The sequence below is a fragment of the Silene latifolia genome, chromosome 1, assembly GCF_048544455.1.
Source record: "Silene latifolia isolate original U9 population chromosome 1, ASM4854445v1, whole genome shotgun sequence".
NCBI classification, from domain to species: Eukaryota; Viridiplantae; Streptophyta; class Magnoliopsida; order Caryophyllales; family Caryophyllaceae; genus Silene; species Silene latifolia.
In genome coordinates this window covers 157,068,198-157,084,154 of record NC_133526.1, presented here as the reverse complement: position 1 = coordinate 157,084,154, position 15,957 = coordinate 157,068,198, and the positions used below count along the sequence as shown (strand labels likewise).

The following is a 15,957-nucleotide window of genomic DNA, read 5'->3' as shown; positions in this document are numbered from 1 at the left end:
GAGGCGCAGCAGGTACTGCGTCCCTTCGAAGAGGCGCAGCAGTTGCTGCGTCCTTTCTCGACGGTTGTCCTCTGATAATCCGTAAAAAGGGTTTTTAAACAAATCGGTTTTAAGAATATTTTCGACATAAATCTTACAATATTAATTATTATAATAAAGAGCAATAAACAAAAGAAGGATTTACACCCTCAGACTTACATGTTTGACGAAACGAGATGAACTAAATTAACGTTTAGTGATGCTCGACTCGAATGTACGACGAAAGTGCCCTCTAGGAGGAAAACGAACAAGATTGATTAAAGTTGATTGATGTGGAGTTGGTCAAATTGGTCGGTCATGCAAAACAAGGCTGGTACTCAGAAAGATCCGAGCTTACGTGGTCGAAAGTTCAAGCACGTAGATGCCAAAAAGTAAGAACGTGGTCTAGAATGCAAAGGGAGAAGAGAAGGGCGGACACTCGCGTGAGAAATATGTGAGACCGAAGGTCTCTATTTATACTAATCACACGAAGGCATTAGGGTTTTAGGAAAAACTTTGGAAGTGAATCTCGAAAAGATATGAAAAATACGCAGAAAAGGGCTGAGGAAGAGGCGCAACAGGCACTGCGTCCCTTGGAAGAGGCGCAGCACTTGCTGCGTCCTTTCCTCAGTGGTTTCCTCCTGCGGAAGAAAGATTTCCGAGTTTCTATTATGGAGTAGGGGATTAACCTTATTTCCTTAATATTTTGTGTGAATATTACGGGAGATATTTTACCAAAGATCAAAAGACTGGAAAATATGGAATAGAAATATCCGGAACATTCCAGAATATTCTGACTCGGTTATTAGAAAATGAAGACGGTTTTTTGACCCGGACTCCAAATGTACTCTAATTACTGCCAAAACGACCGTATTGGCACGTAGATGACAATTAAGAGGTAGACACAAGTATTTGAGCGATCACTTGACGATAAACTTACGAACTGTCACAAATCATTCCGTATACCAAACATGCGGCTCAATCATCACCGGGTGATTTGCAGAAGGTGCAGAAATGAGATATCTATATAGCCCCCACTTTGACTGAGGCTTGGACAAGGCGAAAGTCAAAGTATAGCCATCAAGTCAATCGAAGATTACAACCTGACGATTATGGCGACGCAAGGCGGCTCAAGGGCTCTGAGCCAAGGACCTGTCGTCGGGAACATTTTAGAGTCTGTCGACTATCGGGGAGGGTAATTTAAATTCCATTAGACTACGTAAGGAGGCTCGCCAGCCATAAGAAGAAACCATACCTGAATTTCTTGAAACTCTAGGGGAAACAAAACGCGATATTGGGAGGAGGCAGCAGGACGTAGTCAGGAACTGCTGGAAGAAATCTGCTTGGTCGGCTTCAAACAAACTTCGGAAGAGCTTGGGGGCGATGTTGATCTCCATGTCTCAAGAGGGACGATTGTCTGTCGTGAACTCTCGCTGGGGGAACATAGTAAAGGTGTGTCGAAACACCTATCAGAGAATATTCGCTCGTTGTGACAAGCAAGGTCTTGGTAAAAAATATGGTGACAGTTTGCTGTTGGCTTGGAAATACGGGTCCGGGCAAAGAATAAATGTCAAACGGACCTAATATATGATATGTGGCATCAAGGAAGAGGCGCACCAAAGATGGGCCCACAAAATAACGAACTTATAACGAATCTTCGAAAATTCATATGGAAGGAAACTGAGGAAGAGGCGCAGCAAGAGCTGCGTCTCTTGGAAGAGGCACAGTACCTGCTGCGTCCTTTCCTGAACGTGGCATTCCTGGGTAAAAACCCGATGAAACAGGGGTTTTGTTTCATTATTTCATAACACAAATTCTCTAATTACTCTCTCAAATTCCAACCATTTCTTGTCAAAATTCGATCAAAGGCTTGCATTTGCCATGACTAATCGAGGTATGTGTATTATTTTTGCATTAATCTTCTATAATTGATCAAATTGGACCGACAAATTAAGGTTTTCAACCCTAATTATGTCGAAAATTTGGGGCTTTTCCCCCAAATGATTTTGTTTTTCAAAATTGACCTTGTAAATGGCTAATTGGTAGTATAAGAATCATAACCATGTATTTGTTTCGAATTTTCATTGAGTTTTGAGCATTTGAGTGAAATTGAGAAGGACTCACAGCTAAACCATAAATCGCTTCGAAATAGCCTTAGGATTACCCATTTGTGACGAAACTTGATATTTGGAATCCTTGTATGATGGGTAAACTTCTTATCATCTCAGAATTTTGATTTGTGACGGACTGCACTTCTACCCATTTGGTGAAGTAGTCGATGGCGACGAGGACAAAACAATGTCCCTTGGTGCCCACCGGGTTAACTTTCCCGATGATGTCGATGCCCCAGGTTGAGAAAGGCCAGGGTGAAGTCATGGTGTATAAAAAGGGTGGTGGTATATGTTGTATGTTGGCGAAGATTTGGCAATTGTAGCAATGTTTGACGTAGTTACGGTAATCGGCTTCCATGGTGGTCGGACTATTTTCGGAGCTATATTCTATTTTTCGAAATAATTGTCGTTGGAAGCACCTAGACCAAAACACAATTTATAACTTCACAAACAACTCTACAATTAGTAAAGAGGCAAGTAAAGGTCGGATCCCAAGGGACGGGAATTGAGATGTGATTTCTATTGCAACTAGTGGTGTCTTAGGGGTGTCACAATTTGGGTTGATGTAGAAGGTCACTAAACTAAAAAGCAATGAAAATAAACAAGCAAGATGAATTAAAAGGGTTGTAAACAATTGATAAAAAGCACTAGGGTGTCATGGGGTCATAGGGGAATCATGGGAATTGATCATACAAACATGTTCTCAAATTATAAGCAAGCAATTATTGTTGTGATGGATTGAGTTGGGTTTTATCTTACAATCCTAGGAAAGTTTGGGTCCCGGAGCCGAATCGATTAGATTGTACAACACCTACAAGTCGACTTAATCTTCCCTACTCAACAACATGCATGGTCTAATGAGACTCGAGTTGGTTTATGTCTTACAAGTCTCATTGAAAAGATAGGTGATGGGTAAAAAAATGCAAGGATTCATAGGCTCGCATTTCATCAAACATAACATGTGCATGAGTTGAGATCAAAACAAGCAAGCAAATAAATCATGAAAGCATATTAATTTAAGCATTAATCATTCCCCATGTTGGTTTCCCCTAATTACCCATTAACCCTAGCTAGGTGACTACTCACTCATTATCATGTTGATCATGCTAGCAAGGTTGTCAATCATTGATGCGATCCCGCTAAGTGTTCACAAATTAAGATGTGGTCGTTGGTCACGGTCGAATCAAAACACAATTTATAACTCCACAAACAACTCTACAATTAGTAAAGAGGCAAGTAAAGGTCGGATCCCAAGGGACGGGAGTTGAAATGAGATTTCTATTGTAACTAGAGGTGTCTAAGGGGTGTCACAAATTGGGTTGATGTAGAAGGTTACTAAACTAAAATAGCGATGAAAATAAATCAAGCAAGATGAATTAAAGGGGTGTAAACAATTGATTAAAGGCACTAGGGTGTCATGGGATCATAGGGGAATCATGGGATATGATCATACAAACATGTTCTCAAATTATAAGCAAGCAATTATTGTTGTGATGGATTGAGTTGGGTTATATCTTACAATCCTAGGAAAGTTTGGGTCCCGGAGCCGAATCGATTGGATTGTACAACACCTACATGTCGACTTAATCTTCCCTACTCAACAACATGCATGGTCTAATGAGACTCGAGTTGGGTTATGTCTTACAAGTCTCATTGAAAAAATAGAAGATGATAGTAAATGCAAGGATTCATAGGCTTAGCATTTCATCAAATATAACATGTGCATGAGTTGAGATCAAAACAAGCAAGCAAATAAAACATGAAAGCATATTAATTTAAGCATGAATCATTCCCCATGTTGGTTTCCCCTAATCACCCATTAACCCTAGCTAAAGGACTACTCACTCATTATCATGTTGATCATGCTAGCAAGGTTGTCAATCATACCAACAATATGAAACATGATGAATAAATGAAAGTAATTAACAATAATTAAAAAGGGATTAAGAGATTATACCTACTAATGATTCCAATAATAAAGCAAAGATAAAAGAAGTACTTGAATGCTTGATTGAGAGGTTGTCAATTTCCCAACAATAACCCAAAATAATCTTCAATTACCCAAAATAAATGATGAACAAAAGAGAGATTAAAGAACTAAAACTTAGATTAAAACTTGATTAATACTTGATTAATACTTAATTACAATATTAAAGAGAGATTTGATTGATATTAACTACCCTAATTATTGATAAGAAGAACACGCTCCTCTAATTAGACTAATGGGGTATTTATAGTGGAAATTAGGGAGGATGCATTAGGGTTAACTAAGGGCTAAACTAGTAATTACACTTTTTAAGTTGAGCAAGGAGGAGCCGGTATTTTCTGAGAGAAGGGCTTCTTTCTTCGTAGCTTGGAGAAGACAATCCGTGCTGTGCTAGAATCCGGGCGGAATGGGGTCGGGACGGGCGGATTCTGGCGTTGGAATCCGAGCGGATTCATGGGAATCCGGGCGGATTGTGGAGGGGGAATCCGAGCGGATTGTGGCAAAGCCGCTCGGATTGTGCTGCTGCGGGACGGACGGATTGGTGACAATCCGCTCGGATTGTCAGTCAGCAACAATTCTTCTTCTTTTCTTCATAAATTCCTTGGGGATTTCCTTGGGGACTCAAGGATCCTTTCTCGACATTGCTCTTCTACTATGATATGTACAAAGGCCTTCTAATCTTGTCTCTCCTTGATGCTTGGTCATTGAATTCGATCAATTTAGTCTCGTTTTGCCATAAAAAAGCAAGATTCTTACTCCTTTCCTACCAAGGGATCAAAATCTCAAAGAATATGCAAAACAAAGAACTAAAGATAAGAAATGACCCAAATAAGCACTAAAAAGCATGGAAACAAGGCTAATTCGGGGGCTAAATATGCGCCAATTATGGTCACATCAAATATCCCCAAACCGAACCTTTGCTCGTCCCGAGTAAAGAGGTGACAAATACTAGGACCAACACTAACCTATCCTAATAATATAGCCGATATGAGACAATTAGCGGGTCTCACTCCGCCCCTTCAACTCACAACAAGACAACCATGAGGTAGGATGCCTTCTTGCAAGGCAAGGTGAGTCTTGCCAAAATGGCGACACATCCAAACTTTAAGCACACAAAAACACATAATGGATGCATCTACAAAAAGAATAGCCACTTTCCTCATCTAAGAGGCGGAAATTATCTACAAGGGAAGCAATTCAAGGGTACACACTCCTTCATAGATACAATTTCTTCAAACTACTAAGCCTAGAAGGATACCAATAAATCACCTCCAAATTGTGTCAAGCTAGGGTACTTTTGTCCTCAATCGTTAAATGCTTTTGTCAAGAGTAAACTCCCTATGGTGTTAGAAACACTGGAGGATCGCGGAATTCCCCCTCTTACCTAGACAAGAAGAAGGGTCGTCCCCTCTCTACCATGCACAAAAATGGATAAGATGGATAAAGGGATCAATAAAATTTGAGTTTCATTTGGGAGTTTGCTTTGGTTTTTGTTTTCCCCCCAATTTCTTGTGGCATATAACATTTGAGAACACTTTCTTTTTGCCATTTCTTTTGATTTTTGGCTTTTCAACACTTGACAATTTTTCAACTTTTTGCATTTTCTTTTGAACATTTTCAAAGTCACCCTAATTAGTAACGAGGGTGCCTTGTATTTGAAGCTTAGGAGTTCTATTTTTGCTCCTCTTTTCATTTGATGCATTTTTGCAAACTTTCTTTCACTTTTCATTTCATTGAACTCAAATTGATTTCTTTTTGTGCCCATTCCCTTTTGTTGACAAAAATATGGTAGAACATGGATGAATGATGGTTGCATGTTTTCAAGGGTCACCTTGGAATAAACGGTAGCCAAGGAGTTATCACACCACAAGGTACTCTTGACTAGGCCTTAATCCATGGGTCAAAGGATACTAGCATGACACATCCTAGGGTGTTTTAGAAGTATTCTAACAAGCAAAGTCTTAAGAACAAAAGCCATCTACTAGGGCCTATATACACTTGTCAAGCTTCCCAAGTAGACGGTTTCACAAAATTTTTCTAACATGCAAACTACATGCCATGATGCAACTAACATATATACATCCTAATGCATATGATTCTACCAACTAATATGCCATATAAACTAAATGCAAGTCCTAAGTTCACATTGTTATACCGCATCAATCAAAATAAAGCCACATAGTCATTAACATAAAGAGGAAAAAGGAGATTGGAAAGATCATACCATGCGGTCTTCAATATCCTCATATCTCGGATGTGGCGTAGTCAATCAATGTGAACAAGGATAGAACAAACACAATATATATACAAGACAATATATACAAGACTACAAAAGGAAATAAACATGTTTTTGGGTTTTCAATTTTCAAATTTTTATGATTTTTGAAATTTTTCAATTTTTTTGGATTTTTGAATAAGAGTTAAATGTTAGGATTCCCATCCCCACACTAATATGGGCATTGTCCTCATTGGCCAAAATGATGGAAATTATGCAAAGATGATGCATGATTTCTATACTAAATGCAATCTACACTAAGCTACACTACATGATGCATGGTTTTTGTTATGACGGAGAGGATAATTTAGATTACCTCCCGTTGCGTATGCATTAACTTCCCCAAACCGAATGAGAGACTATTGCTAATGTCCAAGGATGGGTATAGATCATACACACACTATGCTATGCATGAAACTAGTTTGTCATTTTGGATTTTTTTAAAACGGGAACAATAGAATGAGAACACCTCAATGGTACCGAGGTGTGAGTCCTCTAGTGGGGCTAGGACTACTTCCAATCAATGATCAAAATGAAATAAAATACAAAGGTACAAGACACAAACTTCTTTTCATGGAAAATAAAGATAAAGAGGAGAGATGAGAAAACTTCACTTGAACTTAGGTGGGTGCTCTTTCTTTGCTCCACCTAGTGATGAAGTGGTCTCCTAGACATCGGCATCATCTCCCTCTATATCGCTATCCCAAATATCCTTTGAAGCATCACTTAAACTTGGATCCATGAATTCGTCTTCCTCACTCTCAAGCTTCACCGTGTCACCTCCACAAGAATTGCCACTCTCCTCTTCTTGTCTACCGTTCGCCCCTTCATTAGCCTTCTCCGAGTTGGGAAAGAGCAATTCCATTTGAGCCCATGAGGGGAAAGCTCCTTCCTCACTAATCCGTCCTTTTTGAGCCATCTCATGGTATTGGGGGTAAAGAGCATAGTAAGTGTCCACAGAGGCCTCATATTGACGGTAGTGTAAATCTTGCAAAATTCCCGTGACAAAGTCGTCACGGGGGAGGATGAAGGGATTTGGATGGTTATATGGTTGGTAGGGAAAGGGGCAGGGAGGCACTTTTATCTTCTCATTTTGGGTTTGTTGTTCTTGTTGATGTGGTGGTGGATTTTGTGGTGGTGGAGTTCGCCTTGTTTGACTTGGGATGAGGTAGGAGGGCATTGGGGACAAGCTTCCTCTTCTTGGGGAGATCCGTGGTAGATCGGTTATTGGGAGATAGATCGGATCGCTCCCTTTTGTCAACCACTTTATCCTATTATCGACCCCCTCAAGGGTTATCCAATGGTGTTGGATGACAAGGAGATCTTCATTAATTCTCGTGCTCCCCGTAAGTGGAGTGTACTTATTGTTCTCATTGAACGTTGGGTTGAAGTGCTTTGCAAGTCTAGTTATGAGTCCACCATTCACTATGTGCTTCATTCCATCATCATCCCCATTTCTAAACCTTGCCCATTTCTCTAGCAAAACTAGAGGTGCATTGAAGTGATACCCATCTCTCCCTTGAATGTTGAGGTAAGATTCCATAAACACAAGGTCCAATTGGTTGACGATGGCCGGATCTCGGCGGGCGAAGAGAGTACCCGAAAGAAATCGATATGTAAGCCTCAAGATCGGGTTTTGGATGTGAAAAGCAAGACATTCTTTGGTGAGAATGAAATCCCGGCCCGTCATGGCCCTCCACAATGGTGCAACATTATACTTTTTGGGCTTTGATGTTCGGGTAGGCGAAACATCAAGTCCGAACACATTGGCGAACTCTACAAGGGTCATCATCCTAGAAACATTTTCCAACCTAAACTCTATGCATATCACTTTGTTCACGGTTGTAATCTTCAAAAAGCTTAAGAATTCTAGCACAAGGGACCGATAGGTTGGTTCATACATGCGAAAGAGAGTTGAAAGACCAAAAACCTCAAAGAGGGCTTCTACTTGGTGAAAAATCCCAAGCTTTCTTAAGGTAGCATGACAAAGAAATTTAGTGGAAAGAATATTCTTACTTAGGAGTCGGTGGAAGACTAATCTCTGCACATCATCAAGGAATTCCACATTCGAGAAATCATCGAGCCTTGTGAGATCTACAATCTCTACATGTTCCCTTCTAATGGTGTTGAGATGTGAGGTAGAGGAACTTCCCACCATCCTTGGTCTTCTTGCACTCCTAAAAGTGGATCTCCTTGGTGCCATTCTTGCTTCTTTTGTTGGGTTCTTTTGATTTGAAGATTGCTAAGGATGTTCCTTGTTGCTTGAGTGTTGGAAACCCTAGAAAATTGGGGATATTTGATTTTGAGGGTAAAGAGAGTGATTTGGATATGTATGGGAGTCATAAGGAGGTGGGTTTTATAGGGTAAGTGGAAGGAATAGTGATGTGTCAATGTATGTGTGGTGGGGGGTATTTTAATTAGGAAGAAGTCGGGTCAAGACACCGTGAGAAGACGAGCGGATTCGAGGTGAAGACGCTCGGATTCTTGCTCCACGGGACGGGCGGATTCTTGACAATCCGCTCGGATTCTGCCACAGAGAAAATTCCCAAAATTTTGACGCCACAAGACGGGCGTCCCGAGCATAAGACGCTCGGATTCTTTTAAGGTAGGACGGGCGTCTTTTTGAGAAGACGGGCGGATTCCAGTACAGAGATTTTCCTTGAAATGCACAGGTAGAAAGACGGGCGTCTTTCTTCAAATACGGCCGGATTCCTTAAGACGGGCGGATTCTTCATAGGACGCTCGGATTCGACCTCAGTCCAGAAATCTTCAATTTCTCAGCGTAGCTGGACGGACGGTTTCTCCACTAAACGCCCGGATTCCAGCAAGACGGCCGGATTCCAGGGAATCCGCACGGATTCGGGCTGCGAGTTTTGACTTCTTCTCCTTTTTTAGATGCGTCCCCACACTTGAGCATTTGTTCCTTCCTTCATTCAAAAATCATTAGTAACCCTCCCTTACATACGCTCATGAAAAGAGTTATTTATTAATGCAATAAACAAATACAAGTTAGAGGGTTAGTATATTTACAAGTGGTGGTTTAGGGAGGACTCCACCAAACTCTCCCTTAGATGGTCCTTTAAAGGGGGAGGAGGCCCGAGGTAGGTAGCCTCGACCTCTCCAACAAACGCTCCTTCATAGTAGGGCTTCAACCTTTGACCATTTACCTTGAACTTGCTTCCATCATCCGCCTTGAGTTCGAAATATCCATATTTCCGAACTTCGGTTATCACATAGGGACCCATCCATCTAGAGTTCAACTTTCCTGGAAAGAGTCGGTAGCGGGAATTGAATAGAAGGACTTTGTCTCCCTTGTGCAAGGCCTTTTGTCTAATTCTTTTGTCATGAAGAAATTTTGTTCTTTCTTTGTAAATCTTTGCATTCTCATAGGATTGTAGTCGGAATTCTTCCAACTCTTGGATTTGAATCATCCTCCTTTGACCGCTCAATTTAAGATCAAGATTAAGTGCTCGGATTGCCCAATAAGCTTTGTACTCCAATTCGATTGGCAAATGACATGCTTTTCCATATACAAGCTTGTAGGGGGAGGCTCCTATGGGAGTCTTATAGGCCGTCCTATAAGCCCAAAGAGCATCATCAAGCTTTGTGCTCCAATCTTTCCGAGTCTTGTTCACAACTTTTTCAAGGATTTGCTTGATCTCTCTATTTGAAATTTCCACTTGACCGCTTGTTTGAGGATGATATCCCAAGCCGGTTCGATGTTGAACACCATATTTGGTCAAAAGGGATGCAAGCTTCTTTTCATGGAAATGCGTTCCTCCATCACTAATGATTGCTCTAGGAACTCCAAATCTTGGGAAAATTATCTTCTTGAAAAGCTTGGTGACCGTTTTTGCATCATCATTTGGGGTGGCAATTGCCTCCACCCACTTTGAGACATAATCGACGACCACAAGGATGTACATATTCCCATTGGATGTCACAAAGGGCCCTTGGTAGTCAATTCCCCAAACATCGAAGATCTCTACCTCTAGAATGCCCCTTTGTGGCATTTCGTTCCTCCAAGATATATTCCCCGTTCTTTGACAAGCATCGCAATGAATGATGAATTCTCTTGTATCTTGGAACATTGTAGGCCAATAGAAGCCCGATTGGAGAATTTTTGCAATGGTTCTCCTTGCTCCATGGTGCCCACCGTAGGGTGATGAATGACATCCTTCCAAGATTCCTTGGATTTCCCATTGAGGGATGCATCTCCGGTAGAGCCCATCACTACACTCCTTGTAGAGGTTTGGGTCATCCCAAAAGTACCTCTTCACTTCGAATAGGAATCTCTTCCTTTGGTTGTGGTTCAAGTTTGGAGGGAGCACTTTTCCAACAATATAATTGGCATAATCGGCAAACCATGGGGTGATGTGCCTTTCAAGTTGTGTTTGAATAGCCATCAAAATATCGTCGGGAAATGAGTCATTGATCGGTGTTTCTCCATTTTCATCATGAAACCGGATCCTTGACAAGTGATCCGCCACTACATTCTCGGCTCCTTTCTTGTCTCTTATTTCCAAGTCAAATTCTTGAAAAAGCAAAATCCATCTCAACAATCTTGGTTTTGCCTCCTTCTTTATCAAGAGATGTCGAAGAGCACGGTGATCCGAAAATACAATCACCTTGGATCCAAGCAAGTAGGAACGGAATTTATCCAAAGCATATACAATGGCAAGAAGCTCCTTTTCGGTTGTATCATAATTCACTTGGGAGGGGTCGAGGGTCTTGCTTATGTAATAGATGGCATGAAGAGCTCTCCCTACCTGTTGGCCAAGAACCGCTCTAACGGCGTAGTTGCTAGCGTCACACATAATCTCGAAAGGTAACTCCCAATTCGGGGGTTGAATGATTGGTGCCAAGATTAATGCTTCTTTGATTCTATTAAAAGCTTCAACACACTCGTCAGTAAATTGGAATTGGGCATCTTTAAGCAAAAGTTGAGTGAGGGGTTTTGCTATTTTCGAAAAATCTTTTATGAAACGACGATAAAAACCCGCGTGACCGAGAAAACTTCTCACCCCTCTAACATTCACGGGAGGTGGGAGTTTCTCTATCACCTCAACTTTAGCTTTATCGACCTCGATGCCCTTTTCCGAAATCAAATGACCCAAGACAATTCCTTCATTGACCATGAAGTGACACTTTTCCCAATTTAAAACAAGGCTAACATCTTCACACTTTTGCAATACAAGAGAAAGATTATGCAAACATGAGTCAAAGTCCCTCCCATAAACACTAAAATCATCCATAGAAACTTCCATTATGGTCTCTAAGTAATCGGAGAAGACACTCATCATGCATCTTTGGAAAGTGGCGGGGGCATTACATAATCCAAAAGGCATAACACTCACACTAGCCCCTAGATCACATAAGGCTTTGTTAATCGTGGTGTCGCCAATGGTACACGGTATTGAGAAGCTTCCCGGATCCTTGAGTTTTGGAGGTGAACTCCCTTGAAGTATTGCACTACTCACCTTAGTGAAGGCGTTAGTCTCAAGTTTCCGGATTGACTTCTTCTTTGTGAGGATGTCTTTCATGTATTTCGCATAGGCCGCCACGTGATGGATTAATTCCGTCAAAGGAATCGAGACTTCCAAATTCTTCACAATTTCCATAAATTTTCCAAGTTGGTCATCAAATTTGGGCTTGGCTTGACGACTCGGAAAAGGAAGTCTAATCACAATGGGCTCCTTCTCCTTGACCTTGTCTTCATTTTTCTTTGAAATTTCTTCTTTAGATGGTTCTCCATCCTTGGAGTTTTGCACAATTTCACTACCTTCCACAACTTCATCCTCAACTTGCTTCTTCGGTGCTTCATACCTTGTACCACTTCTCAAGTGAATGGCACTAACCGTTTCATGTCTTGGGGGATTACTTTGAGGTGGTAATTGCCCCTTTTGTCTTTGTGAGCTTGAAGATGCTAGTTGAGTCAATTGGGTTTCCAACATTTTTGTGTGAGCTAGGATGTTGTTGATGGTGATTTCCTTTGCTTGACTATCTTTTTGCATTTGAGTGAAAAATTCTTGTTGATTCTTTTGCATTTGGAGGACCGCTTTTTGAACATCGAAACCTTGGTCATTTTGTTGATTGTATGGAGTTTGATTTTGGTAACCTTGGTTTTGGTTGTAAAAGGGTATTTGATTTTGGTTTCTCATGGGAGGTGGGGTGTATGTTGTTTGAGGGTTTTGAACATTTTGGCTTTTGTATGAGAGATTTGGATGGAATTTGGTGTTTTCATTGTAATAGTTGGAATAAAGGGTACCACTCTTGTATGCTTGGAAAGCATTCACTTGTTCATTTGTTCCCCTACATTCACTTTTGTCGTGTCCCAAAGTTCCACAATTCTCACATACCCCACTTGGGATTGATGAAGATGCCGTCATGGCATTAACATGATGCTTTGGTGATTTTGAGGCTTCTTCAAGTCTAGCCATAGCTTTTTCAAACTTCAAGTTGATTGTGTCAATGTGAGCACTAAGTTGAGCACCCAATTGAGTAATGGAGTCCACTTCATGCATTCCACCTCTAGTAGCCTTGCGAGGTCTACTATATTGTGAGTTATGGACCGCCATTTCCTCAATCTTGTTCCAAGTTTGATTGTCATCAACTTCGGTGAACATTCCATTTGATCCCATGTTGAGAATGTTCCTTGAATATTCATATAGACCGTTCCAAAATTGTTGTACCAAGAACCACTCACTAAGTCCATGGTGAGGACATGAGCGACAAATTCCCTTGAACCGCTCCCAAGCTTCATACAAAGATTCTTCATCCCTTTGCTTAAAACCCGTAATTTGAGCTCTTAGCATGTTAGTCTTTTCCGGTGGATAGAACTTTTTGTAGAAAGCTAGAGCCAACTTCTTCCAAGAATCAATTCCGAGAGTGGCCTTATCAAGGCCTTTCAACCATTGTTTCGCGGTACCAATTAGAGAAAAAGGAAATAAGACCCATCGAATTTGGTCTTGAGTTACACCGGTTTGAGAAATCGCATCACAATAGTCGCAAAAGGTTTCCATATAAGAATGAGGGTCTTCACTAGGCATCCCCCCAAATTGGCTTCTTTCGACTAATTGGATAAATGCGGATTTGGCAATAAAATTTCCGGTTAGATGTTGTGGTGTGGGAGTACCATTGGGTAGGTTCTCTTCGGTGGGTACGGAATGTGATGAAAACTTAGGCATCGTGGGTTGATTTTGTGTTGTATTTTTTGTTGGGTTCTCCTCACCCTCTCTTGAAAAAGGGTTGATGAACTCAATAGTTGGTTGAATATCTACAACCTCACCAATACCTCTCAAATTTCTCCTAGCAAGTCTTCTATTGGTTGTCAAAGTTCTTTCAATTTCACGATCAAAAGGTAACAAATCACCTTGTGACCTTCTAGACATGCAAAATATAAAACAACTCGAAAACAATTAGAACAAACCTTGAGGAGTTTTACTTCCCCAAGGCAAAGAAAGACACAACTAATAACAATATAAGAAAATCTAAATCAAGTTAACACCGTCCCCGGCAACGGCGCCATTTTTGGTCGGACTATTTTCGGAGCTATATTCTATTTTTCGGAATAATTGTCATTGGAAGCACCTAGACCAAAACACAATTTATAACTTCACAAACAACTCCACAATTAGTAAAGAGGCAAGTAAAGGTCGGATCCCAAGGGACGGGAATCGAGATGAGATTTCTATTGCAACTAGTGGTGTCTTAGGAGTGTCACAATTTGGGTTGATGTAGAAGGTCACTAAACTAAATAGCAATGAAAATAAACAAGCAAGATGAATTAAAAGGGTTGTAAACAATTGATAAAAAGCACTAGGATGTCATGGGGTCATAGGGGAATCATGGGAATTGATCATACAAACATGTTCTCAAATTATAAGCAAGCAATTATTGTTGTGATGGATTGAGTTGGGTTATATCTTACAATCATAGGAAAGTTTGGGTCCTGGAGCCGAATCGATTAGATTGTACAACACCTACAAGTCGACTTAATCTTCCCTACTCAACAACATGCATGGTCTAATGAGACTCGAGTTGGTTTATGTCTTACAAGTCTCATTGAAAAGATAGGTGATGGGTAAAAAAATGCAAGGATTCATAGGCTCGCATTTCATCAAACATAACATGTGCATGAGTTGAGATCAAAACAAGAAAGCAAATAAATCATGAAAGCATATTAATTTAAGCATGAATCATTCCCCATGTTGGTTTCCCCTAATTACCCATTAACCCTAGCTGTGTGATTTTTCAAGGAAGCATCATTGCGCTCATGTGGGGGCCACATTCTCCATAGTGGACCTCTCCCATGATTTTTTGGCTTTGTGATGGTCAACGCAAAGGAGGATAATTCCTTGGGGTGTTCTATTGTATAGTTGATCTTGGTTTATCACGAATTGTGATGCAAGTAAACGGATGGCTCTTTGTCCTCTTTGATCAGAGTTGGGAGGGAAGTCATTTTTGGTTTTGTAGTTGAGGATGGCCTGGTACCAAGGTTCATCATGGATTTCCTCGTCCTTGTTAATGGCACAAATGTGAGCTGGCTCGCTCCTTCTCTCGACGCATAGGGGCATCGATGTCATGTCGTCAGGTATGTTGACGAGTGCGACAAGTTTCGCCAGGGCATCAGTAAATTGATTTTCCTCTCGTGGCAGATGGAAGTAATCGACTTGGTCGAAGAACTCGGCCTCTTGATTGATCTTCGCCCGGTAGGGAGCTAAGCTGTCAAATCGGATTTTCCAAGATCCGGACACCTGCTTGATGATGAGCGAGGAATCGCCGTGGACCCTCAGTCTCTTGATGCCAAGCGTGATGGCTGCTTGTAGGCCGATCAGGCATGCTCATATTCAGCGGCATTGTTGGTGACGGCAAAGTCTAGCTTGACCGAGATCGGAACATGTTCTCCCTCCGGTGATATTAGAAGGATTCCCACACCAAAGCCTCTTAGATTAGATGCACCGTCGAAGTATAGGTCCCATGCGTTGGAATCAGCACAAATGTCTTCGCCAGGAAGTGACCATGTGTCAGTCGTTGGATCCTCGTTGACGGGATTTTGAGCTAGGAAATCGGCAACTGCTCTTCCCTTGATAACCTTGAGGGGTACAAACTTGAGATCAAATTCAGACAGCATGAGCGTCCACCTAGACAGCCTTTCGTTTAGTACGGGTTTTTCGAAGATGTATTTGACCGGGTCCATCTTGGAGTAGATGTGGACCGTGTAGCTGAGCATGTAATGCCGCAGCTTCTTTTTTGACCATACTAAGGCAAGGCATGTCTTCTCCACTTGGGTATACCTAGTCTCGTACTCAATGAACTTTTTGCCGATGTAGTAGATGGCTCGTTCTTCGTTGCCGACTGTTTGTTCTAACATTGCTCCCATGGCTGTGTTGGTAACAGTCAGGTATAGGGATAAAGTAATCCCCGGTTGAGGTGGCATGAGGACAGGAGGCGTTGATGTGGCTATCCCGTTCGTTTGATTTAACGATCATGTCATCGACATACACCTCTACCTCCTTGTACATCATATCATGTAGGAGAGTGGTAGCGGTTCTTTGATAAGTAGC

At 41.3% G+C, this 15,957-nt stretch overlaps 1 non-coding gene across 1 annotated transcript; it reads left to right on the top strand.

Moving 5' to 3' along the window:
* Positions 1–13,099: 13,099 nt before the first annotated feature.
* LOC141625599 (small nucleolar RNA R71) lies at positions 13,100–13,206 on the top strand. The gene has a single exon (XR_012535374.1). It is a non-coding gene; the product is annotated as a small nucleolar RNA R71 (small nucleolar RNA).
* Positions 13,207–15,957: the final 2,751 nt, after the last annotated feature.